The sequence below is a fragment of the Ursus maritimus genome, unplaced genomic scaffold (genome assembly GCF_017311325.1).
Source record: "Ursus maritimus isolate PB19 unplaced genomic scaffold, ASM1731132v1 scaffold_14, whole genome shotgun sequence".
NCBI lineage: Eukaryota > Metazoa > Chordata > Mammalia > Carnivora > Ursidae > Ursus > Ursus maritimus.
This window is the reverse complement of record NW_024423786.1, coordinates 30,599,385-30,625,638: the sequence shown is the minus strand read 5'-3', so window position 1 is coordinate 30,625,638 and position 26,254 is coordinate 30,599,385. Positions and strand designations below refer to the sequence as shown.

General features: G+C 42.0%; 1 protein-coding gene across 8 annotated transcripts in view; it reads right to left on the bottom strand.

Annotated features, from left to right (window-relative positions):
* The window catches only part of FHIT (fragile histidine triad diadenosine triphosphatase), a 1,380,201-nt gene that overhangs the window by 222,820 nt on the left and 1,131,127 nt on the right, over nt 1-26,254 (bottom strand). The window lies entirely within an intron of this gene.

Here is a 26,254-nt window from a genome sequence, read left to right as displayed (position 1 = left end):
GGGATGAGAGAATTTTCCCAACAGAACCACAAAAGCACAAAATAAACAAAGAGAGAAGCCTGCCTTGGATCAAGTGTCCATGCCTCTATCACCGCTGTGGCCAAAGAGGGTGAAGTTACCATACCTTATCTGCTGTAGAGTAAGGAAGGAATGCTGGGCAGACCAAGGACAATAGCTTCCATGGATTGGAAGGACAAGGCACCCCTTATGGATTCCGAGTCACCGAGTATACAATGCTATCGGATGTTTACAGGATCATCATGCCATGACTTCAGGTGAATAATTCCTTTGCCTCTTACTAAGTAGCACACTATCCTTAATGGGCCGAGAGGAAACTCCTTAGTCACTAACTGCTGCGTATGCTCTACCCGATTTGTTTTCCCAGGTGCGGCAGCAGTATGCTGAACTTCTCATCTTTGCTCCGTATTACTTTATTATTAGTGCTTCAGACCAGGTTCCCCAGAGCAGACCCCGAGAGAACTTCAGTGCAAATGGATTTCGGGAAACAAGCCCTCCCATTAGGGGAGTGGAGGAGGTGAGACAGGTAAGGGAAGAAAGCTACGATGAGGTATATTCATCAGCAGGTTCCTGCTTTGAACAACAAGGGTTCAACCCACCAGGGGCCTCCGGGAGACAGCGAGGGACACATCTCAGAGTTTCCCATTGGTGGCCAAGAGGACTGGAAAATTTACCCATCGATTTCCACTTGCATTTGCTGAGGGCGATTCTTACGGAGATACTAACTTCCCAGCACTTTAGGACACCTTGCACTGGCGGGAGAAAGCCCTAACGTGGGGAGGAGAAGGCACTTGTAATTAAACGGCCTCCCTCAGTGTGTGCAAGAAGGGTTAGTCCCAAGGGATATGGTCACAGCACGTTGCTTTGACTTTTTTGCAGTGACACACATTTGTGAAAATATGCATTCATTTATTCAGCACCTACGTACCAAGCTCCTATTTTGTGCAGGTACTCTTCTAGGTGCTGAAAACACACTGAGGGACAAAACAAAGATCACAGTCTTACTTAATACTCAGGAAAGCTGAACTGGACAGAGGCGGATTCCATGGGCTGTATATCAGAAACTTGTTCGCAACACCAGCTTTCAGCGTGGTCCCTAATTTGAAAATAGCTGGGTCCTTAGGCTTGGGCTTCCCTATCACTAATCCAGCTAGGCTGAGGTGTCTGAGCTAGTAATAAATTTGAATCAACAACTAGAGCAAGCAGATAGATATTGGAAGGAAGTAGTTTCCATTACAGGACACTGAGATAAATTTTGTTTTCAAAACCCTTTGGGGACCTCTTTCCTGCGGTGGCTTGTGCCCAGAGGCACCGCAGAGTCGCCTGCTCTTGCTTTGACAGCTGAGCTGGGTATGAAGCTTCTGGACATAGAGAGGACTGATGTTAATTTGACCACCTGGGGATTAAACTGGCATTGGTGACTTCAAATGCGCCCTGCAGAAACTAACTGATCTCCATTTCAAACACAAAGTACTCTGCCTTCCAAGTGATACAGAATTCCATTTTATCTACATTGGCCAGGTAAAGCAGCATATTTGCCAAAACTCTGGACATGGGGAGTTGTTTGTAAAACCTTAGCATATCATCAAGCATTGCCTTAAATAAATGTTACACTTTTACAGAAAGTAATCGACTATGGTAAAAGACAAGTCAGGCCTATTCTACTGTATGCTGAACATCTATGCACATAATTTAGAATCTGCTAGAAGGCATTTTTACTTGTTCTGATTATCTCTACCATTTGGCATTTCCCATCTCAGGGAAATGAGTCTGACTTCATAAGAGTTGCTTAGGTGTGAAGACTCTAGTTTATTTGATTAATGACTGTTGAGATAAATGGTCAGAAAACAAAGTGTTGAGTTTTGGGATGAGTTGGGATGAGTCTAGCGTGGCCTACAGCACAATAAGCCAATATATGTGGCCTATGTTCTTGACAGACATCATTCACGGATTACAGCTCACTCTCTCCATGTGCCCAGAATGAGCCTTAGAAGCCTTCATGGTACAGCTCTCCAGACAGTCATGACTCATCCTCTAGAGCAGGTGCTCAAGATGAAACATATTTGACATCCATGATTTGTTCAGAGAGCCTGGGCCCCTTAACATGCCATCGCTGAGAAGGAGGGGTTGGGAGGGGGGAAGAGAGGGAGAGGAGAGGGAAGGGGGGAGGAGGGAGAAAAAGGGGGAGCAGGGAGAGAGGGGGAAAGAGGAAAAGAAAATAAACTTTAAAAACAAGTATGTCTTCCTTTGTTCTCTGTAAACACCGCCATTAGGGATTTAAAGTGAAGGGGATAAGCACATGCTTATATGAAAATATGCCACTTTGGCATACTAATAATTTTGAGCTGAAAGCAAGGGAAAAATAGCAGATGCAAAAAGAGCTCTCTCCCTTCCCCCTTTTGCCTAAAAGCAGGACATAAATTTCCTGAGAGAAAGGTATCCTCCTTGTACCAGGAAGACAGGAACAGTCTTACCACCAGGGACGGGAAGTCGATGCTGAATTGAATTTATATACACAAGAACCTACTGAAATAACCCTTATCTTCCGTTAGTTTCCCCCATGTATTCCTACTCACTTTCCCACAGTTTACTGCCCCAGCACAAACCCCATTTTCTTTTGCCTTGTTGCATTTCCACAGTTTATCATTCTGTCAAAATGGTAGATAAGCCCTCAGACTTGTCTGCTTCTTTGGGTTTTCATTTCTTACATATATGAAAGCCTTTACGTACGTGTAAAACTATTAACATCAAATAAAATGTGAATGTCTTCCGTCAGTTTAATTCTCAGGGCCAGAGAGAGAACCTAAAAGAGTACGAGAAAAGTCTCTCTTCCCTGCATACAACAGTTTATTACTGTCCACCTTGAAAGAGTATCAAGCTAACTTTCCTGAGAAAACTCAGACAGAATCATTCTTTCCAGAAGCAAAGAAAGGAGAACAAAAAAAAAAAAAAAAAAAAAAAAAATGACCACATCCTCAAGATAACTGAGAAGTTCTTAGGAGGAAGAAATTGTCCAAATAAAACTCAAGGGCACTCTACCTTTAGAAGGATGGTCAAGAAAGACGAGATATACAGAGAAGGATTAAAATTCCAAAGATCATTTTCTTCCCAACCCTCCTCATTTTTTCTTCTACTGTGGTTACTTTATGATGAATCATTCCCTTCGCCATATCACCCAGATATGGCTGACTGGATCTCCCTCAGAGTCCAAAGGACTCTGGGTAGGAGAAAGTGATATCATTCATACACACACACACACACACACACACACACACACACACATTTTTTTTTTTAACTCTGTAAAAATTTTCATCCTACTGGCTACTTCTTGTGGTCACCCAGATCATCATTCACCTGGTATAAATGAGCCTGGCTCCGAACAAGGTTAAGAATTAGGGCCAAGACTGATCTATTAGTTCATCTTGCTTGTCTCATGGGGCAAAAGCAGAATCGTTTCTCTGGAGAGTTTCCTTGAATGGTTTTCCAAATCTAACTTGAAATCCCATTCAAAATCTTGTGACTTTCTTCTTTCTTGAAGCCCACCAGTAATTAGTTGTTTTGCTACTTCCAAGGCAGTGATACCCAACATGAACACCAACTATTAACACACAATATCACCCACTTTTATACTGCAAGCTCATTTTCAAGCATTATTTGTTTTCATAAACTTGAGCTAGGATGACTCTTTCCTCACTGCCTTTAATTAATAAAGAAAGCTTAATATGCACTTTTTTCCCCATCAATCTGGCACTAAAAAATGCTGAATTGCATTTGCAGTAATTTGAAAGAAGAGTTTGGGGCTATTAGAAGAAATTCACATCAGGCATTTCTCTCCATGGCCTACTTATATTTTTTCAAAGTGAAGGAATGTTTCAAGGAAAATAAAAAACTTGGGGTACTAGAGAAGTCTGCCCCATCTAAAGTCCTATTTTTCGATTTTCTACACAAAGACGCCTTATGGTGCATTTTAATAATGTAACTTGAAATATATTTTGAAAGAGGGAACAAGTTGCAATCTGATCCAGGACAGAACAATGCCTAACATAGATTCTTGAACGAACATCTGACTGTAGGAGCCCTGCTCTTTTGTCTCCTGGGTAATTATTTTATACATTTGGGAGATTTATAGGGAATGTGTATGAGCTTTTAAAGTAAAAAGGTGTGAGGCTCTGACTCTTCCTGCAAAATCTGAAAGGAAAAGAGAATATGAAATTAACAGGTAGCCTCCCATACCGAACCAGAGATCCCACAGGTCACCTTCACTGCTGAATATTCCAAAGTTACATTCGTTAAAAATGCAGAAACAGCTTGAAAACATATCTGACTTTACCCTTTAAAAGTAGGATTAAAAATTTAAGTAGCTTCATGAATTTCTCTCCCACCTCCCTATTCTTTGGTATTTTATTCTATCCCTAATGCCCTGACAGAATCTACAGTTGGTTCCTTTATAACATGATCAAATAAAGCAAACATGTGAACATGTCCTTTTCCAAATAAACAGACTCTAATCTCAACGTTATAATCACAACATCTCTCACCTGGGTGTTTCCCAGACTAATTCTACGTGCCACACACTCAGCTAGGCAGTGGGGACCCCTGTGGCCCCATTCTCCTGAGCTGACAGTCTACTGGAGAGGGCAGATTTTAACTGAATAATCACACACATGCAATAGGGTTTCAAACCGAGACAAGGAGCAAACCTCGGTGAGTTGAGGGCAGACCTCCCCATGGAGGTGGTACTTAAGCAAAGATCAGCAGCATGAGTGGGGATTCAGGGGGAGAATGGGCATGGGCACTCCACGATGGGAGAAGGTATGCTCTGAAGCCCTAGAGCAGAATGGAACAGGGCCGAAGTCCTAAAAGCAAAGGACAGGTGGTATTTGGGGAGCTAGTTTGCAACAGATTCTCCTACCTATGCTGGCAGCACCCCCAATCTCAGGTAGATGAATAGAAATGGATGTGCTAAGTGTTGCCTAGATGGCTGCCATTGAGGGTAGTTTGGGGTGAAGTCAATGGAGAGCAACTTGCCTTAGGGCTTTAGACTCAGGCTTTAAGAAGGTTCTGGACAGGTGAGTGGATCTGAAGTACCTGGGAATGTGAGAAAACAGATACATGGTGACACTCTCTGCCTTCCAGTGGCTTCCATTTAGGAAAGGCTGATATAATCACAGGTCAGCCCCCATGTTCCCAGCCTCACAGATGTTGTTATTATAGGAAGACATTTTGAGCTCTGAATCCTCGGAAACCTTTGGGGATAGGGAGACAGCCTTCTTACTAGGTCAGTTTGGCTGCAGAGGGATGAAATGACCGGCTTTCTCACACAAATGACTAGACTGCAGACCTCTGCCAGCGCCTGGAAGATGAAGCAGGGCCTTAGCGTTGCTTCTAGTTAGAGCAAGACAAGGCTCTTTCGTACTTGGGTTAATGTTTGCTTCACTGACAAGGAGTTTTACAGGTGACTATGAGAGACAAGAGTCATTCCCAGGAATCACCTCACGATGGCATAGTAAGGTCTCTGAAGGCTGGGCTTTTGGGGGTCTGAAAAATCAAATTATGGTACAAAGAAGCTTCTATTTTGCAAATCATTATATTCCACAATCTATAGCTAAACAGAAGAGAGGGAGACCTCACTATGTGGGCTCAACCAGAGGCACATCTGCACTGAGTTTGCTGTCTTCACAGGGAATGCATCTCAGGGAACACAGAACTGCCAACCTGTCATCTTCCCCTTTCTCCCTTCTCTCAATTTTCACACGGCTTTATTTTTAACAAATTGTGCTCAATTTCCCAGACATCATTATATCAAAATGACATGTTCTTCTCCACAAACATCAGAGAGAGAAAAACCAAGGGAGAGACAGACAACAGAAGGTTTCTTTTCTCTGGCAGGGATTTCCCTGGATAGAGAACTGATATATCTCAAATACAACAGAGAAGAAAGGTCAGAAAAATGGATGGGGAAGATAACCTTACCAAACCTTGTTTGTATGCTGTTTGTTTGTTTCTTAACCCTGAGTGGGAAATAATAAGAAACCCTCATATTTTATGAAGGCTTCTTTTTGTGGTTGTTTAAAAAAAAAAAAAGACATCAGCTAAAACATAAATTTAACCATGGATTATTTCAATTTTTTGCTTAGTATTTTTTCTGTATTTTCCAAAATATCTGCAATCAACAAGTGTTATCTCTGCAGTCAGAAAAGAAACTATAAAAATCCTCCAAATGAGATCTCTGTCTGTCTGTGCTCAGGGAGCTATTTGGCGTTACGAGAGAGAGAAAGGGAGAGAGAGACGGGACAATATGAATGCTTGTGGTGCCAAGTCTCTTGTTTGCTTCAGTCAGAATGATTTCTAATTCTATTTCCCGTGGCTTTTCATCAGTTGCTAGTTCATTTAAATCAGCTATTAAATGAATAAATGTGAAATCTTAAAATACACTGTGAGAAAGTATATTGTTCCATATTAAGCAAGCAGTGTTTCAAATTATATGTGAGCTTAGGAAGGAGCCAGTTCTCACTCACCAGATTTCAATCCACTTTGAAAAACTGCTTACTCCTCCACTTTGTTCCCTGATTAGGACATTTGATCTTTGGGAACCCTTACCATTACTGTACCGTGATAACTCTCGGCTAATAGTCTGTGAAGAAATAATTACCAATAACCCACACCAGCCAAAAGCAGATAGAGCAATGTGAGCAAAGGACTAAGGCTGGTGTTATGTGCCTCGACGGCCACTTGGGGAAAAACAATGAAAGGATTTTTATTGACCTAAGTGGTTTAACAAATGACACTTAAGTGATCTATTGGCATATTAGAACAACGGCAAAACTACTGCCTTATTAAGTCATTTTTAAAATAGTCATTATAGAGCTTTTGCCATAAATCAAGAACAAAAGATTCCAGGAAATAAATTTTTATAAAAATAATTTTAAACATACAGCAGTGTTGAGAAATGGAGTTTGGAGCTGATTATGGTTATTGATTGCATTTTCCAGATGAATCTTTCTTAGAAATAATCCTTCTGTGGGTTCAAACGTGAAGAATCAAGATGAGCTATTTTAGGTAAACTTGAAGGATGGCAGACTTTGGCAGACTGTCAGCCCCATGAGGTGAGGGACCACATCTGTTTTACTTAGCAGTACAGACAAAAGAGAGGGCTGTGTGTGATAGTGGTGTTACCCAGCAGGTGCTTAGTAAATGCTAAATGGATGAATGAGATTTCATAGCATCCTGTGATCTTGCAAGCAGAAAATCACAACCTTTCTGAATTTAAATGTACAGGGAAAAACCCATTATTATACAGACTCTTACTGAAATCTTGGTATTTAGGAAAGGGACTGAGACTTTTTCAGGTAGAAGGATGTTTCACCTGGTATTTTCTGTGTGTTATTTGGCCTACAACATAAATGATGCTGATAGAAATCGAGATCCCATGGGGTTCTACCACATGGGATCTTGCATTGAACTCATATTTATCCCTTCCTTATAAGTTCATTTGCCCCAGTATCTTCGTAGAATCTCAAGCAGAAAGACACATTATATCTCAGCCTTCAGCCTTATCCAATGACAGCTATCTTGTTGCTCTCCAGGAAGTATCTTTCTTTTCCTCTCAGCCAGTCTCTTTCTCCTTACCTCAATGAGTCCTGAATGCTTCCAGAATCACATTCAGAAAACAGATCCTGGCTCTTGAGTATCTTTATGAATAGACCCCAAACCTGCTCATCTCTGAGCTGCTCTTGACAGGCACATATGTGAGTCCAGATGCTCAACTTACTACTGCCATCTCAATACCTACATTAATGCTGGTCCTTTGCCTTACATGAAACATAGAGGAAAAGAAACACATACGGGTGCGGATGAGGGGGACACTAGCTCCTTATGTCATTGAGTCCCTGGATCAAGCCAAACCTGAAGTCAGAACTTGTGGACTCTTTAATTATATGACTCAATAAATCCTCCTTTTACTTTATCCAGTTTGGGTTTTCTGTCATTTGCAACTAAAGTAGCTTTAACATATGAAGGGTAAAGGAGATGAGGGCAAGGGGGGAAAGAAACCCAAAAGGAAGAAAAAGGGATCAGAGGGAAGAGAACAATGAAAGATTTGACACAGTCATAGGAATATCCAGTATGGAATAAGAATACAGAGCAGGAAGACCAGAGTTCACTGCTTTTTTCCCTGCTAACCCCCCTCCAGAAATCAGTACCATTATTTACTTCTACACATAGTTACTTTGAAGCTAAGCAATGAGAATTAGCCTGCGATCAAGACCCCACAAATACAAGACATATGTCTGCTTTCAGTGACTTATATTCTGTTCTCTTATTGTTGTACATTTAAGAATTGTTGGCATAATTAAGTTTCCCAAGGGGAATACAAATGCCACTTTTAATTTAAAGAAACACTCATGTTAAAATCAATTTGTAGAATATTTCAATTGGATCAATGGATGTAGCCTCCACGAAAACCAAATCATTTCCCTAGTAGTGCTTCTTTATAAGTGTGTACCAACACCGATCCAGAGTTTCAGGAAACTGTTACAAAGCCAAAATGTCCAGACACTGGACCAAGGAGCCAATGAGCAAAACATGAGGCAAAAACTAACATCCCATCCTTGAACTCAGAGCACCTGAGTTTTATTAAACATTTATTAAAGATTTTACATGGAATATGCTGCTCCGTGCCCATGCTCCTCATCTTCCGGAGGCTTTCATAATGCTTTGGGTGCAGTGCCAGGAGTGAGGCATCAGACAGACAGGTTATCTGTGCAACAGACACTGACCCGCTGCTTACCCACAGAACAGAAAGGACGTGGGAATCACCACCGCAACTTTGTAGGAGTATCAACAACAAAGACCCAGGCTCCAAATATGTCAACAGGACTGGCCGTGTTTCTGAATGCAGTGATGATCAATCTACCACACAGTTACCAACTTCCTTCAGCCAACAGCATTTTTCTTCAAAGACTGGATGCAATGATCTACCCACAAGAAGTCCAAGTTTTACGAAACAATAACTTGCTCAAAACTAAAAAGGACAAGCATGTTTAATCCTACTAATGGCACCTGCCTCTACTATTCCCCACAGGCAATTGGTTGTCTACCCTTCTTCTTGTAGAATGGCTTCACTGAGAGAGAAAGTTCTCTTATACCCAAGGTACTTCTTCAACCGTCTGAATCCACGGTGTTTACTTTTCACCTTGAACTCACTGCTTGGTCCTTACAACATGCTACCCTGTTGTTGGTTCTTTATATACATTCCTGTCCTTCCTCCAGAACTGCATACCCCTGGGAGAGAGGTACCAAGTCTCACAGAGCTTCTACGTCTGGAGCTCAGAACATCGCTCTACAAAGTCAGTAACCCATAATGTTTGTTACTGTTCCTCATACATTCTCCAAGGCTGGTAATTGATCACCTTTTTAAAAGATAAAATTGGTTATACATGGACTGTATTTAAAAAGCATAGGGGACGCCTGGGTGGCACAGTCGTTAAGCGTCTGCCTTCAGCTCAGGGCGTGATCCCGGCGTTCTGGGATCGAGCCCCACATCAGGCTCCTCTGCTGGGAACCTGCTTCTTCCTCTCCCACTCCCCCTGCTTGTGTTCCCTCTCTCGCTGGCTGTCTCTCTGTCACATAAATAAAATAAAATCTTTTTAAAAAATAAAAAGCATAAAAAATTCTAAAATAATATCAGTGTGAGCATGGAAATATTTTTAATTTAAGGGAGATGTTACATTCAGCCTGAGAATGGTGGAATTTATGACACCTCAAACACCAGTTTGTGAAGGGCCTCTGCTTTCCCAGTTGGGAAAACTGTGTGAGATAAAAGTTCCAGATTCCATTCTCCTCGACCACAAAGAGTTAAATGTTTTGGTTTAAAAGCTGTTGCTTGGAGTTGAGCTTATTAGCCCCATTCTGATGAGGCTGGGGCGGCAGAAACCAGGCTATACGAGCAGACTGGGCAGACTCTGTGGACATTTTCTCTGTAAATGAGGTGTCACAGGTCTGAGTTTCTGTTAGCAGTGCCTCTGACTGGATTCTAGCTCCTAAGCAAGTCGCTTTTCCCCTCTGTGCCTCGGTCACCTCATCTTTTAAACTAAAATTCCTGGTGGCATACCCACCTCACAGGATGCTGGGAACACAGTAACAAGAGCACGGATGAAGTTAATAGTTCAGTGATAACGGCCAACATTCACTGAGCTGTCCCATATGCTAAGTGCTGTGATAAAAGTCCTATACTTTCCTCAACACTTATGATCTTCACAACAATTCTATGAAGCCAGGCACTATCATTATCTGCCTTTTACAGACGAGGTAACTGATGATCAGAGGTGTTAAACAACTGGCCCAAAGTCACATACCTGATAGAAGAAGAAGAAGAAGGAGAAGGAGAAGGAGAAGGAGAAGAAGAAAGAAGAAGAAGAAGGAGAAGAAAAAGCAGAGGCAGGATTTGAACCTGGTATTCTGGTTCCAAAAACCTTACCCCCTGTGCTATTCTGCCCGCCACGAATCATTTAAAGCATGTGATGTGAAGCACTTTAGAACTGTCAGTTAATTTTAAAAATGCAAAGTATTACTATTAATACAAATAGATATTCATTACAGTTACTGAAAGATGAGGTAACCATCAATTCCTTTAATGAAAGCACATACACTTCTCTCAGTAAGACCGGCAATCCACTGTCAAAAAAAAAGAAAAAACCCAACTAGAATTGCCTTGGCACCTCATCACAAAAGAAGTTCCACTGACATCATTTCAACCGAAGAATTCATCCTTGCCTAGAGTTCCAAAGGAAATAAAGCATACCATGCCTCATCTGACAAGAGGAACACATTCTTCTCACAGCTCTGGCAAGGCACCCCCTCGGAAAGAGCAGGTTAAGGAGGGCACCCCACTCCCACTGCAAACCAGGAGCGGGGCCTGCCGAGGGATCCACAGCACGACCCCTGTTGCCACCAGCAAGTCACACAACACCGCAAAACCTCCCTGTACCGGACTGCAGGCCAAACCCACCTCACCAGCCTTACAAAGAGCCGGCCACTGGTGAGACATGGCGCTGCCGGGCCAGGCTCCCGAGGGCCCGGGGTGAGGAAAAAGCTCACAACTCGACAGGCTATTTCTGAGTTCCCCCTTCAACTTGTTTCCTCACTAAGTTACTTTGACACCACACCTGTTTCTGTTCTAGTCTGGAAGCCTCCGCAGCATGGCAGATGGCAGAGTGTTTGCATAACGAATGTTCTCCGGGGTCAGTCCGTGGAGGTGGCAGCGGGACTGTGACAGGTGGGACAGGAGGGCAGTAGGGCCCCTCTCCCGGGGAAGCAGTGCCACCATCCATCTGCAACTTTGCTGGAGAAACTTCCCACCCCGTGGGGGCCGGGGTATGTCTGAGCTCTCAACGTCCTCAGCTCTGTTCCTCCTCCCAACAGTCGCATTCAGGATACCCCGAATCAGCAGCTGCAACAGGAAGCTACCAAGGAAATCTAGTGGCGGCCTTAAAAATAATAATAAAAAGAGAACAAAACCTCATCATATTTAAAACTTACCTTCAATCTTAATTCCACTTAATTCTTAAAGTGAACTTGAGATTGAACTCTCTGAAGTCTAAACCTGTTAACTCTCAAATCTCAATTTCTAATGTTTCTTAACTCTACCTTCAAGTCAAGCTTAGTCTTTTGAAGAGGGAAGTAAAATTTCACAGCTGACTGAGATGAGTTCATGTGAATTTCGAGGGTGGGTTAAGGTCACGCCTGGTCCTCTGAGGTGAAGGAAATCCCCACTTTCCGTTATGCAAATTTCACATCAGAATAAGGTTCTATTTTGGCTGGGCTATGGGGGAAATAGTTTCTCAATCATAGTATTGACCATTTTTTAAAGAATCCACGATACACAGGATTAGTAACATTCCACTTCTTAAAGGAGCAAATGCCCATCTCGGGTGCACTTGCTTTGCAGACAACGTGCGTGTCTGGAGCTGACACACACGGCTCCCCCACCCTGCCAAGGACATCTGGTAGACTCCACTGCTTGCAGCATGCGAGAACTAGTTCTGTGCATTCAGTTCCCTTTGACTCACTTGCTCCTACTGCTTGGAAACCAGTGTGCTTCCATTAATAAGAATTCTGGGACCGTTAACAGGATGACAAGAGGGGCTGAAAACCAACTGGAATCCACTTGAACTCCTCTCCGGGGGTTTCTCTTGAAGTTCTCATGAGCCTTGCCTGACGCAGGGGTGATGGAGAGGAAGACCTGAGAGGATGCTCTCTTTGAGGGTAGGGACTGCATTTCCTCATGCTCTGCTGTCATCACCGAAGGTAGAAGAGAGGCTGGCGAGCACTCGAGTCTCAAAAAATCACTAGTAAATAAAAATACAGTGTGCCAAGCACTGTGGGAAGAGTTTTCCATTCGCAGCTTTTTGTGATACTCACAAAATCCTGTGCAGGAGGGAGGAATCTTATTCCAATTTCACAAAGAAACAAAGGCAGTGAGAGTTGCACCATTTGCCTAAAGCCACACAAATAAGAGTGGATGGAGCCAAACTTTGAATCCTCAGAGCAAAGGATTCCCATGAGAGACACATGTTAAGAGGTAAATCTCTCAAATGGGGAGAACATGGTTCTTTGCAATTTGCCTCAAGATTTATCCCATCCACTTACATTAGTAATACTACCTGCCACCTGAATACAGGTGCAAGACAGCAATTCAGGGAAGGCCAGTAGAGCAGTCCATGGACAGGTGTCAAGGGGCCAGGAGACCCTTGAAATGAAATGGAACATTTTGTGCATATACCTGAGTTTTTCCAAAGAAAAAGTCCATAGCTTTCAGACTTCAAAGATTCTATGATTGTTCCAACCCCCAGAATTTAATGAGTTAGCCGCTTTTCATTAAATTATGCTTTTAATTGTCACCCCTCAAAGAGTCAAAAGGTTCTAGGTGACTTTTGTATGTCTTCTAGAGGGAAAATAATTAGCGTGAAAGCTTGGTGGGTATTAGACACAAGAACGGTCAGTCTCTGAAAACACCCTTGGTATGGAAAGAGCCCCCACGGATCACCACTTCATTAAGAATATTAGTTCAGAATTCATTCCCTTGCTAGCATTTGTCCCCAGTGAGATCAAAGAGCAGCTCTATCAATTTATTGCCCAATTGGTCTTGAGGGTAGTGACATCATAGGATCCTGTATCATTGACAGATTCAGTGGTCTTCAAAATATGAAAAGGAGCCAACAAGTCCCCACCGTACAGCAGTGCCTGTAACTGTCAATAATATTTTTCTAACCATCTGATTTTCTACAGTCTTCATCTGCAGCATAAACACCCAGCCCTAGGGCTCTGTACCACCCTCATGTTCAACAAACACTGACTGAGAGCCTACTATGCACCAAGGACTGCAGTAAAACTCTTGCTCCTATGCCATCTGGATGCCCCCATGTGATTCTTGGCAACATGTTTAAAATAGAAGAATCCCCGGAGAACACCAGATGTGGGGACAAGCTTGGCAGAGGAGGAAAAACAATGCCATGTACACAGTTCAAGGCACTGATGAGTCCTTAGAAGGACAAGAGCACATTTCTTTTAATTCCTATAAGGTTTCTAAGCAAGAGAGGAAACACAGGATTAGACCAGACTAGCCAACTCTAGAGAGAAAAAACAGCCAAGATTCCAGTCTTGTGACTGCTGGTTCATAGGAAAAGGAGAAGAAGAGGAGGAAGAGAAGAAAATGAAAAAGGAAACAACACACTTTTCTAACTGGAGTTATCTAAAAGTGGAATAAGATACCTGGTAACGAGTAAGCTAGACATCTCTGGAAGGGTTTTGGGGGGATTTATACAAGGGATGAGGGTAAAACTGAAACCGTACAACATGAAAGATGAGTTAGTACAAGATGATTGTATCAAAATACAAAGAAACAAGTACATCTAGACAGTGTGTGACCCTTTAAAACTAGTACGTTGGTGACGTTGCTTACGGAGAAGAATGTGATCTTCACAAGTCAACTTAACACAAATTACACATTTACCATGGCTGTTCATGTAATGACCTTGGGAGTTGACTCATAGTCTTCCTTAACCTGATGAGCCCGCTGAATATAATCAATTAGGTTTGTAATTAACATTAGAATTTATCCAACACATCTGCCCCCCCAACCTTACCCCTACCACTTGCTAAGGCTCGAGAAACTGTTGGGTGATCAATATGGGCCCTCCGCTGTAGCCCTCTCTCTCCCTCTCTCTCTTTCTCAGCATTTCTATTATGGATAATTTATTAAACCTTAAATTTCTTTCCTATTTGTAAGTTTCAGCAAAATTTAGTCAGGTTTCCACACAGAGTGTCAAGGGATAATTAGGACAGTTAGCAGTAATTTATCATTTCTCAGCTGGGTTTTCAAGCTTTTGCTGACTGCCTGTAGAAATCCGTTAGCCAGTTCTACCCAGATCACTATGAAATCCCCTTTATCTTTGTGCAAATTGCTTTTCTATTTTCCTGAAGTGAGCTGAAAGATGAGCCAATCCATTCCTGAAAACCTAGCCACCGGTGTGCTTGTCATCAGACCGCGGCTGAGGCCAGGGCTTCACATGAATGACGATAATGGCTAATGGACGAGATGATGCCACAGGCAGCTCTGTCCCAACCTGCTATGGGTTAGAAATTTCAACCAGGCAGTCCGACTTCATGTTAGATCTTCAGAAAATATGCAAAGGCATCTCTGAACACGCCAATGTACATCTGACAGAACAAATACCGCCTAGCAGTCCACCAAAGATGAAAAGCCCAGAGAAGCCAGGGACAACAGCTCTGCACTACTTCTGTCCAAGAGGGGGATGTTATTAAGCCTGAACTGGAAAAGGGAGGACCTCGTGTTCTTTAGAGAGGCTCATTTACTAGATGGTGAAAAATGAATGCTCCGGGTAATTTCATTCTGAATTGATTTATTTCTAAATGGGGGAAAATTGACACTCAGTGAAGAAAGTAAAAAGCACGTCTCTGGAAAGAGCCGGCTAGTCTCAGGTATAACCCAATTATTTGCACACAGGAAATAAGAACAGAGGAGGCAGGGTAGAAGGTCACCCAGGAAAGTCATTCCTTGCGATGAACGCTTTCCTTTCCCCCTCCTGACAGACTCTCGGAAAACTATAAACCGACCTATATTTCCAGTTTATTTCTGATAGCTAAACCTAATCAAAGTTCACTTTTTAGAAATCCAACAGTTACTCTCAATTAGATTGCACGGCAAATTAAATCATAAATTTCTCTATCCTCGCCCTGGTTGTCACATTCCTAAAATACAACTTTTCTCCCTCTGGCATTCTATTTAAATCTCTGAGGCCAGGCTCCAAAGCAAGTTATAGATTTGATAATTTGCTAATGTGGCCACAGTAATTGTTTGAGCCATATTTATGATTTTATTGGATCTTACAACAATCAATAATAATCCATTGATGTCCCTGGCTCTGGGGTTTTCTCACAGTCGACAAATGGGGCAGTGGATTCATTTTTAATGTACTCAACTCCCTCCCTGAGAGAGTCTTGCATATATTAATAAAGGCCAAGAAATGAATGGCATTGGTGCGCATATCTTACCCTGAAGAATTAGCTGCAGGATAAGATTTAATGTTAAAAAGAAGGGGAAGAATAGACTATCAGGGCCCATTTTGTACAGCACGACCATCATTAAAGTTAATGGAATTACCTTGTGGTCATGCACCAAAGGGAGCCTATTGGAAGTTAAGCTCTTCTAGGGCCATTGATTCTCCAACTTTCACTTGAAGATTCCCATTGGCGTGTGATGAGTATTGCAGACACGCAGCACCACTTTACGCAAACTGCCAGTTAAGCATATTAGGGAGTAACAATAACTGAATATTTTAGAGCAGATGATCGAGTTGAGGGTGTTTTTCACTGGAAGTAGCAGGAAATGCAACTCTGTCGGCTTAAACAAGAGGAGGCTTGAAAGGATCACCTAACCAAAAAGTCTACAGGTGGCACAGACTTCGGGACTGATTAATTCAGCAACTTGATAACATCACCAAGGGTCCAACTTCTGTCTCTGCCATTCCGGGTCAGCATTTGCTTCATTCCATGGCAGGCTGCCCCAGGAATCATAAGGTAGCCGTCAGCGACTGTCAGGATTCCTGCTTCCTTATTCATACCCCTTTCCACAAACGATGGATACAAATTCCCCATCATGCTGGGAACAATCATCCCTGAAGCGAAAAGAATCCCACCCTCTAAGTGGCTTAGGTGAGCGTTAACTAAAGTCGTAACTGTGGCAGAGAGAAATGGCACAGGCCAGGGATGAGTCAACTACAGCCCTGGCCAAATCCAGCCCATGGCCTCGTTTATAAATAAAGTTTTATTGGAATACAGCCACATTTATTTGTGCAAATTCATTTACATGTTTTCTGAGGCTGTTTTCAGGCTACAAAGGCAGGTGTAAAATTGTGACATCTGGCCCTGAAAGCCTAAAATGCTTAATATCTGGACATTTATGAGCAAGTTTGCCAATTCCTGAATTAGACCGAGCAGGGTTCACACCTAGAATTAGAGATGGATTCAAACACACCCTAATTCTTGGCTGCTAAATAATGGAGGATTATAGAAAGCATGCCAGAGAGACAACCATAGCGCTCAAAATAGATATGAGACAAAATGATTCAAGTTCTAGAAAAGTGGGCTTAGAAACTGAAAACCCAAATTAATTAAGGTGACCCATAACATCTAGCACAGCTGAAATACCCTCTGCCCTTGGAATAAAATGCAAACACCGAATACATTTAAAACGGAGTTAAAACTCCTTACCAGGGTGTACAAGGCCTGGTATAACTCTTGCTCACCTCTCTCTACCCCACATTCCTGCTACCGGGGCCGTCAATCATCTCCTAGAATTTGCCAAGCTCATTGCTGCTGTTTCCTCTGCCCAGAATGCTCTTTCTTGCCCAGCTCTCCACTGGAATGGCTCTTTATCATTCCTCGGGTCTCAGTTTACCTCCCCAGCAAGCCTGGGCTGGCCACCCTATCTAGATCAGTCACTCTACCATTCTTTCCTCCCTCTGTGTTTTTCCTTTCACAGCACCCTGTTACTGCCTTGTCAATACTCTCAAAGATCGCCATTATTTTCTATGGTCATTTGGGTGTAGAGCAAAACAGACAATAGGTTGAGAGTTGTTCCCTGGATGCTTGCTCTTCCACAGTACCCCAGTGCCTGGCAGCAGCCGACGCAGAGTAGGTGCTCACTAAACACTTCCTGGGAGAGGAATTCATAGGTACAACAGAACTTCCACAACCCCTCAGTCTTTCTCTGCGACAGCATTTCTTTCAAAGTCCCTTAAAGACAGGGACTACATCTCACTCTTCTTGGTCTGCCAGGGCCTGTGACAATACCTGGTAAATAGTAGGCTCTGGAAGAATAAATTAAAATAATAAAGACTGAATGCTAGATAATAAAACATGAGGAGAAAGGATGCTCATTTCCTGAGAGGTAGGAACAGGATACATTTGATGGTAAGGAAATTATCATCAACCACGGATCGGGGAAGTTCAAAACTAGACACAACTGCCTCACAGTGCCCTGGGTTTCCAGATAGAGGAAGATGACAGACCAATTTCAAGGCCACGGAGGGGGATCATCAGCCCAATAGGTGATGATACCACTTGCCTTCCAAGGTCATTTACCCTTCTGGGATTCTCCAAATTATCACAGGCTCGGAGTTTCTTCCTTGAGAGTAACTCTCATCTTTGGTCATCTGACGGCAGAGCTGAGCTTGGAATCATATTTACTCCTTCCACGGCTGAACAGTTTTGTCAAAATTATGCCGCTAGAACCTGATTACAACTGGGAATTTATACCATTTACAACTGACGGATGAATTGAAACACAAATAAAAGGCCCAGCTGGGTTCTTTTTCAGGGCCCAGCACACAAAGCACGATAAGAAAATATTTTTTCAGGAAACAGGTCCTGATATGTGGACCCTACGGTGGGATATTTGAATGTGAACATTAGGATAAATGGATTTCACCATGAAGTAAAAGAGTATTTGGTGAGTTCACTTTGTTCACTCAACGTTGTTTCTTCTTCTACACCACTATAGGCAAGACCAACCACCTAAACAACTTCATGTTGATTTTCCATGTAACATCAGGAACAAGAAAAGCTTATTTAAGAGAATAAACTACCAGGGGGGGAAAGATGGGACTTTTCATTACCAGGACCCAAAAATATTATCTTTATGTCAGATGAGCCCAGGAGGATTTCAAACCACTGGTTTTGTCCTCTTCCCCCGAGGTTTGGGATTCATCTGACTCAGGAGGCTTCCAGAGATGTCCACCTCTATTTTCCTAATCTTGTCAGATGAGTGGCTTCTCCACAGAGGGAACCTGCTATGAGACCGCAGGTGTCGTGTCAATGCCTCGTGACACGTGAAGTTAAAATTTCAACATTATCCTTTCCCAGCACTAACATAATTCACACTGAGGAAGGGGGCAGAATTTCTCGCTGTGTTTGGCCCAAGGGCCATGACGGATCCTCGCCAGCCCCGTATTTTTCACTTAAATGTCATTAGGCAGGTCATTATTCTAATTTTTCCATGTCTGTAGCTCTGTAGGTTGCCATGTCTATTATTCATTAAGCTGGTTTCCATCTGACCCAGGCTCAGTCATCAAATTCTTACGCTTCCAGCTGCTTTTGGATCTTAAGAATTATTTTACTAATGGCTTTAGCGTAAAAGGCAAAGAGGAGCCCCTGAAAGGCACTGAGTAACTTAGGATGGCTATGGCAGCAAGAATCATGTCTAGGTCACTTTGACCCAAAATCAAAATGTATTTATAGAAATACATAAAACAGCAGTTCCTAAATCTGGACAACAATAGAATCAACTGCAAACTTTTCAAAAAATCTATTTTATGGGCCCCATCATCAGAGATTTGAACGTAGGAACTGTGAGCACCAATTATATGCTAAGGATAAATAGGAAAAAGAATGAATTATATTAGTCATTTCTTGATGGAAAACCTTCCATCTGTGGACCTCTGTGGAAAAAAGAACTGTAGAGAAAGCTGTATATTCTTCTTCAAAATACATTGAAAATATCAATTATATTACAAAATATAAATAATGTCATGAACAAAGGGGTACACATTACTCAACTTAAAAATAAGACGTATCTATGGAGTTGAAGGTCCTTGGGCACCCCTGACATCCTACGGTATGCGCCTTCTCCTTACTGTCTCCACATGGGGCAATCCTATTTGTGTCCAAATCTCTAAGCAGTATACAGATCTTCATTTTTACATTGAATATGGGCAGCCTATAAGGAATCTGCTTCTACATTATTTTTGCTGTAACTCCTGAAATAGAAGTTTATAATATCATCTGTATCTGTTTCAGCTGCCATGTCCAATTTCAACCAAATCACACATTCTTTAAAGGACATTCCCTCCCCATTTGATATTTAAGGTGTGTGGTGTGGTTTATCACAAACGGTTCATCTGCTGAGACTGATATGACCACAGCTCATCGACACCGAATCCTTGTCACATGATTAATTGGGCTGAGTTAACTTTACCTTTTCTTTTATGCTTTTTTCCCCCTCTCTTTTGTTTTTTGTCTGTGTGTTTACATAGGATTGACATTTTGGCCAAGCCAATTATTCAGATGTCACACATTCAACACTTTAAACCCACCATGAGCTGGTTATATGGAATTGGGGAATTTTACCAATTATTTCCCAGGCCTGAAACATACAGAGCAAAAGAGTGAGAAGGATATTCCTTTGGTGATGACTTACTGAGCACCTAATATTCCACAGCAAAGTGACCGCCCCTGACAGCAGCAACAGAGGTGAGAAGGTGACTGAATAATTATACCATACGTTGATGTAGCATTTTGGGGTCTACAGAGCACTTTGCTTTTCACAGGATATTTGACTTGACAGTGATTAAATAACCCCCCACAACTGAACATCAGGTGTAAAAGACAGCCTACTGAAATCTATAAAACACTGGCATTGAGAATCTATCTTCAACATTTGCCATATTTCTGCTTTACGCATCTCAAAATAAATTTAACAGCCAAATACCCACTTTGCTTATGTCAGGTCCTCCAGTTACTAAAGAAATTTGTTTGGTAGCACTAATGAAAAATTAAACATCTAAAACGTATCGTTCTGCTACAAACTGACGTACAGCAATAAAGCTGCATTTAGTTAAGTTAACCTTCACCTGTATAATAAAGTTAAACAGAGAGAATCCTCTGGGTATTTTTAGGGAGAAGCCAATATTATCCTAGGCAAAGCAAAATAATACAGATTAAACTGTGTTGAGGGTGACAAAATATTTACAAAATCTCTCCTTCTGCATCTTCCCCTGTGCTTACTGGGGGCAAGGTGTTTTTGAGGAAGAGCTGGCCACCTGATATAATGGAGAGGGGCTCCCAGGCAGGCTGATGTGGATCTCTACTCTACTGTCAGTCAGTCATGTGTGGTTTGGTACGTTACTCTACCTCCATGAACCATGGTTTCCTCAAGTGTAAATTACCAATGCCCATTGTTGAGGGTTATGAGGATTAAGTGAAAATTATAAAATTAAACCACTCATTCAGATGTACTTGCATGTCAAGTGGTGTCTTAAAGGCATTTGCATGCATTAATCCTTTTGGTCCTCACAACACCTCTAGGAGGTACCGTATCACTGAGGCCCTCATTTTAACAATCTATAAATGAATGGTAGGGCTAGGAAAGGTTGATTTTTGCTGGGTCATAAGACTGGTAGGTGACAACTCCAGGATTGAAACCAGGCCATCTGGCTTCAGAGTCCTCCCTCTCTGTCAGTATACTGGAATCCTGATGACATTCCCCCTCCATCCTTACTCCATTTCCAGCATCCCCCACGCCATCTACCGAAGCTGCCTATGACATTGAAAGAACAGAGAAAAAAATAAATAAATAGTAACCAGAAAACACTAGAGGGCTTGGGTAATTTTTCTTTCAGGGCTTCGTATGACATCATGCAAATCAAAATTAACTATTTAGAAATGGAAAAACACACTGGTTTGATACCTACTTAGAAGAAGGCTGGAGGTTTAATAGGAGCAGGAAAGTTTCCGACAGGAGACAGGCAGGCTAACGGTTCCTTTCTTCTGCCTGGAGGGCCAGGCACCAGAGGTTTTGTCCCCAGATCACCAGAAAGGGAGGGAGAGTCAGACACACGTACATGGGGAGTGGACACCCCCACATGTACACCCAAACCCATGCCCTGAGCACCAAAATCAGTTTTGGGTTACTAAATTCAGGCAACTGGATTCACTGTGAGAGAAGAGATATAAATTTTCAGGCAATTCCACAAGATAAAAGCTACTGCGTCCTTAAAATACTAATTCTTCTGGCAGTAATGCAGGCATGTGATAGAAACATACGCAAGGCACTTTTTGTCACGGCTTTAATCAAAGGATAAAAGTTCTCTGGCAAATTACAGCCCTCGTGAAATTTCTTTACAGATGAAAATAATAAATAACAGTCGAGTAAAATCATTTTCATTCTCAAGATGTCAGTTTCTCCATTCTGTGCACACCAAATTTTAGGAATTCATTTGGGTTGAAAGCAAGGAGCCATGAGGAGATTCCTCTGTGTCTTCTCATCACTTTGATGCTATGCAGTGGACTAAGGTGTGCATGGGAGTCACTTACAGTGTCTGTTAAAATGCAGAGTCCTGGGTCCTAAACCAGACCTACTGAATCAGCATAGGAGCAGGCAGGTTTCTGCTTTGTGAAAACCTACTTCAAGTAACTGAAGTATACTGTGGGTTTAGAACCATGGGTTACCTATTACTGTAGGGGTACAGGAGAGGATAAAAAATATCCGGGTAGAGATTTTTCCCCCCATTTAATAAGGTAGGTTTCTGAACACTGAACTGGTCACTTTTATAATAAATTCAAAGTCAACATTCAAAACCACAAGTCATATGATCATAAGAAAGTTTTCTCAAGAGCTTAAGCAAAATGGCAAAGTTAACAGTGACAGAATTCACTGTGTAACTGTGAACTCATCAGGGCCACAAACAATCTCAATGCCAAGTACATTCTCCTTAAGTTCAGTCTTTGCCTATTTGCCAGATGAGAAAACTGAGGGTAAGGTTAATATTAAGAGACATGCACAAGGTCCCAGAGACAGTACATGGTGGGCTGGGCTATTTATTCCTGTTGGTTTCTCCTCATATCACTCAGTACAATAGACAGGATTCCCTCCACTGAAAAAATGAAGGCATAGATATTCAGAGAGGTTAGGAGTCCTGCCAAAGTCACACAGTAAAATAGTAGAGCTAATATTCCTACGGAACCTCTGACTGACACCAAAGTGTATTAACTACTGGACTTCACAAAGAGCTAAAATGTCCTCTATGTTCATGAATTGAAAAGATTACCAAATCTCCACTGGAAAATCGGCTCTGGGACCATAGAGATCCCTCGGTAAATGGAACAGTCACTCCTGTTTGGTTTTAATTTTAATTTTTTAATTTTTTAAGATTTTATTTATTTATTTGACAGGGAGAGAGAGTATAAGCAGGAGGAGGAGCAGAGGGAAAGGGAGAAATAGGCTCCCCTGCTGAGCAGGGAGCCTGACACGGGGCTTGATCCCAGGACCCAGGGAACATGACCTGAGCTGAAGGCAGACGCTTAACTTGAACCCAGGTGCCCCAGGTTTGAATTTTTAAACCACACTTTTTAAAAGAATTCCTTCTCTTGTTCTTCCCTAAATAATCTGAAAAGTAACTGCTAATATATCAATAGTTATTAAGACACTTCCAACTGCCTTAATATTAGAAAATTAAATATCTAAGCAGGGGATTCAAGTCCATAAATACAGAAAAGGGTAAGCAAGCATATTCTATAAATAGTTCTTATGAGATTCTAGATTCCCTGCCTGCCATAAATTTCTCTCTTTAATATACCTAAAACACCCTTCCGCCCAAAGATGCACATAGTAATTACTCTAAAAGATAGCTCACATTAAACTTACTAAGGAGCATCCCTTTTAAAGGACAGAACACTGCCTTTAATGATTTGGCTAGTTGAAATTACATCTTGGAATATGATTTGGGAACCTGATTAGTGGAAGTTCTGGTCTTTATCAGTGATGCCTGAATATAGGGGATTCTTGAGAGAAATCCCAAGAAACTCAGACCCCAGACTACACATTGAAATGCAAGTACCTATCATCTTCTGCTTCATGTTAACTCAAGTTAGAAACTGAGGAGCAGAGATCTGCTCTATCCAAGTCCTGTTATCTTCCCCAGACCACCCAAAAGGACCATAGGAGACAATGACAAAATGCAGGTCCTCAAAAGCTACCATTTTTGAGGGGCTAAGGAAATATAGGTACAGAAATAAAAACAGCCATGCAAACAAATAAAAAACAGTAAAGAATGCCTTGAAGGAAATCAAATAAGGCAACAGGATAGGGAGTAAAGGCTTTGGCAGAGTCACTTCAGATGGGGGATGGGAGTCAGAAAAGGTTAATAAAATAGTGACATACGGCTGTCACGTATATACGGTGATAGGCAGATGTATGTGGTGATACATGCCTAAAACCAGAAAAAAGAGATTGTTTCTCAAGCCTGGAGGATGCCCAAGTTGTTGCAATGATCACTGGGTAGATAGCAGGGCTTTATTACTTTTAAATTCAAAAGGAGACTGAATAATGAACTGAAAAATAAGAGGTCATTTTTTTTACTTCCCATTTCCCTTTCCCGCTACAAATTACTTCCTAAGTACGCAAGGCCACCTTGTTCTTTGCAAAGCAGCATCGAAAGCCCCTGAAACAAAAAACCCCTCAAGTGGCATCACGTCCAGGAGTCTCACGCAGGGGTGCACCTTCACTACCCGGCAACAACAGTGGCTTCAGGGGAAGAGATCACTCCTGGGCTTAGTGTTCTTCCCACCTGGCATGAGACCCAAATGGTTCCGAACCCAGGCATCAGGCAGCATCCCAAGAGTCAGACACAGACAGAGATGAAGCGCACTGTCGCTGTGCGTTCCCTGGCAGGCTGTCAGATGCCACCCTGAAAGGCGCAATTCTGTGAATTTCAAAAAATGAAATGCTCAGTCTTGCACTGCAGGATTCAGAAACAGACAACTGAATACTGAAGGTGCTGCCCTGCTCCCTGGAGGGGCTGGCTCCTGGAAGGCTGGCTTCCACTCGTCAGGGGCACGTGGCCCTTGCCAGCTACTATTTTATCACCATAAAAATCACGAGGCTGAGAAACAGCCAGGCTCTGAAAAGACTCAGAGGGCGTGCTGGTTCACGATGAAGATTCCCAAGCCCCGAACACAAAGATTTAGAATGAGAACTGAGAGTGTCAACTTGTTTTTTTGTTTTGTTTTTTGTTTGTTTTTTAACTAACACCAAAATGAATGTTTATGCAGATAGTATAAGCAATGCATTTGGAAAAACATAGATTAGACAACATCAGATATGTGAACTTGGTCTAAAAGGGCAGTTTTCCAAACTTTGTCATATGCCGGTCTAGGTTTTCATCTGCACGTGTGTGGTTGTTTTCTTTTAGCCATTTTATATTCCACAAAGGACATAAGAGGCTCCCCTCATTCATATTGGGGCAATTCTGTGATTGGGCTGGAAACAGGTGAGAGATGTCCAAAGCAATACAATCTACTGATTCAAAAATATAGAATTGTTAAAAAGACTAACTTATGTTAAGTAACAACGGTGGTGAGCATAATAATCACATTCAACACTTCATGTATGAGTCCTATAGGCCAAGGATTACTCCACTGAAGCTAACAAAACCATTTTTTGGCTAGACAGCTGGGACACCAAAAAGGTAGTCACGATTAGAATCAGAGAGTCTATAGCCTTGGGGCCCAGCCCTGCTAGTCTTGGTGTTCACTGTTTTTTGTTTTGTTTTGTTTATTTACTGTGTTTTTATTACTATTTTTAATTCAGATAGAATTCAAATACTATAAAGTCATCCATGTTAAAATGTACGATTCAGTGGATTTTAGAATATTCGTCACATTGCAAGAACATCACCACTATCTAATTCCACAACATTTTCAACCACTTAAAAAGAAACCCTGACCCCCGAGCTGTCACTCCCCACGCCCTCCTTCCTCCAGCCCCTGGCAATCACTCATCTACTTTTTGTCTCTATTCAATGCCTGCTTGTATAGGACATAATTTTAATACCCCACTCAGAATTCCAAACTGAAATTTTGAGATATTATATATTCATATAAATTTTATGATATGTTTAATATGTACATTGTATCAATCTGTGCATTCCACTTGATAGGGTTTGTGCACTCTCCCACGTTATTAGCAATGCTGCTACAGCTGGATTTCCAACTGCTGAAGAATTCCCTCAAATAGTGCACACAGCATTTAACTAAATCTGGTGGTGTTGGAATTTACATTTGCATACTGATGGGGTTTTTTAAAGATTTTATTTATTTATTTGAAAGAAAGAGAGAGCATGAGTAGGGGGGAGGAAGAGGGAGAAGCAGACTCCCTGCTGAGCAGGGAGCCCAATGCAAGACTCGATCCCAGGACCCTGGGATCATGACCTGAACCGAAGGCAGACATTTAACCGACTGAGCCACCCAGGCGCCCTGCATATTGAGTTTTTAAAAAACTAGCAACCAGGTTTAAACAATGTGTTTTGTATTTCAAGAAACAGTTTCAAAAAGAAGCTATGCATATTAAACTCCTTTCAGTGGCTGCATGTTTAGAAGCCTGGCATGGGGGTGGGCAGTGGGGTGGAGGGAAGCTGTGAGTCCCCTCGGTTCCTATTACATCACATGTCTGGAGCAATCAGGAGGCTAGCTCTTTTTTATCATGAAGAATCTGATGGTGGTCCCTGTAGGACATTTGTTCCACAGAAGTACTTCCCAGAGATTCTATATTAAAAGTCACACAGTAGCTCTGTTAAACATTAAAGCCACATGCAAACTAATATCAAAAAAGGACTATGTTTTTTTTGGCACTGTTTGGAGCCAAGCTTACCTTGGCCACTCACAGCGGGTCTCAAAGCCATAAAACCTTATTTTGCAAAATATCACATTAGCACCCCAGTTTGACTTCCTTCTGATTTCTAGCACTGAAAAAAAAAATAGCCTTTTCTATGATTTAGGTGTAGGACCTAACTGCAGAGGAATTTGCATTTGTATGAAGGGGGCTAAAATCCAGCTTCAGAATCAGCCAGGATTTTATTCTTTTATTTTACTAGGGAAGCAG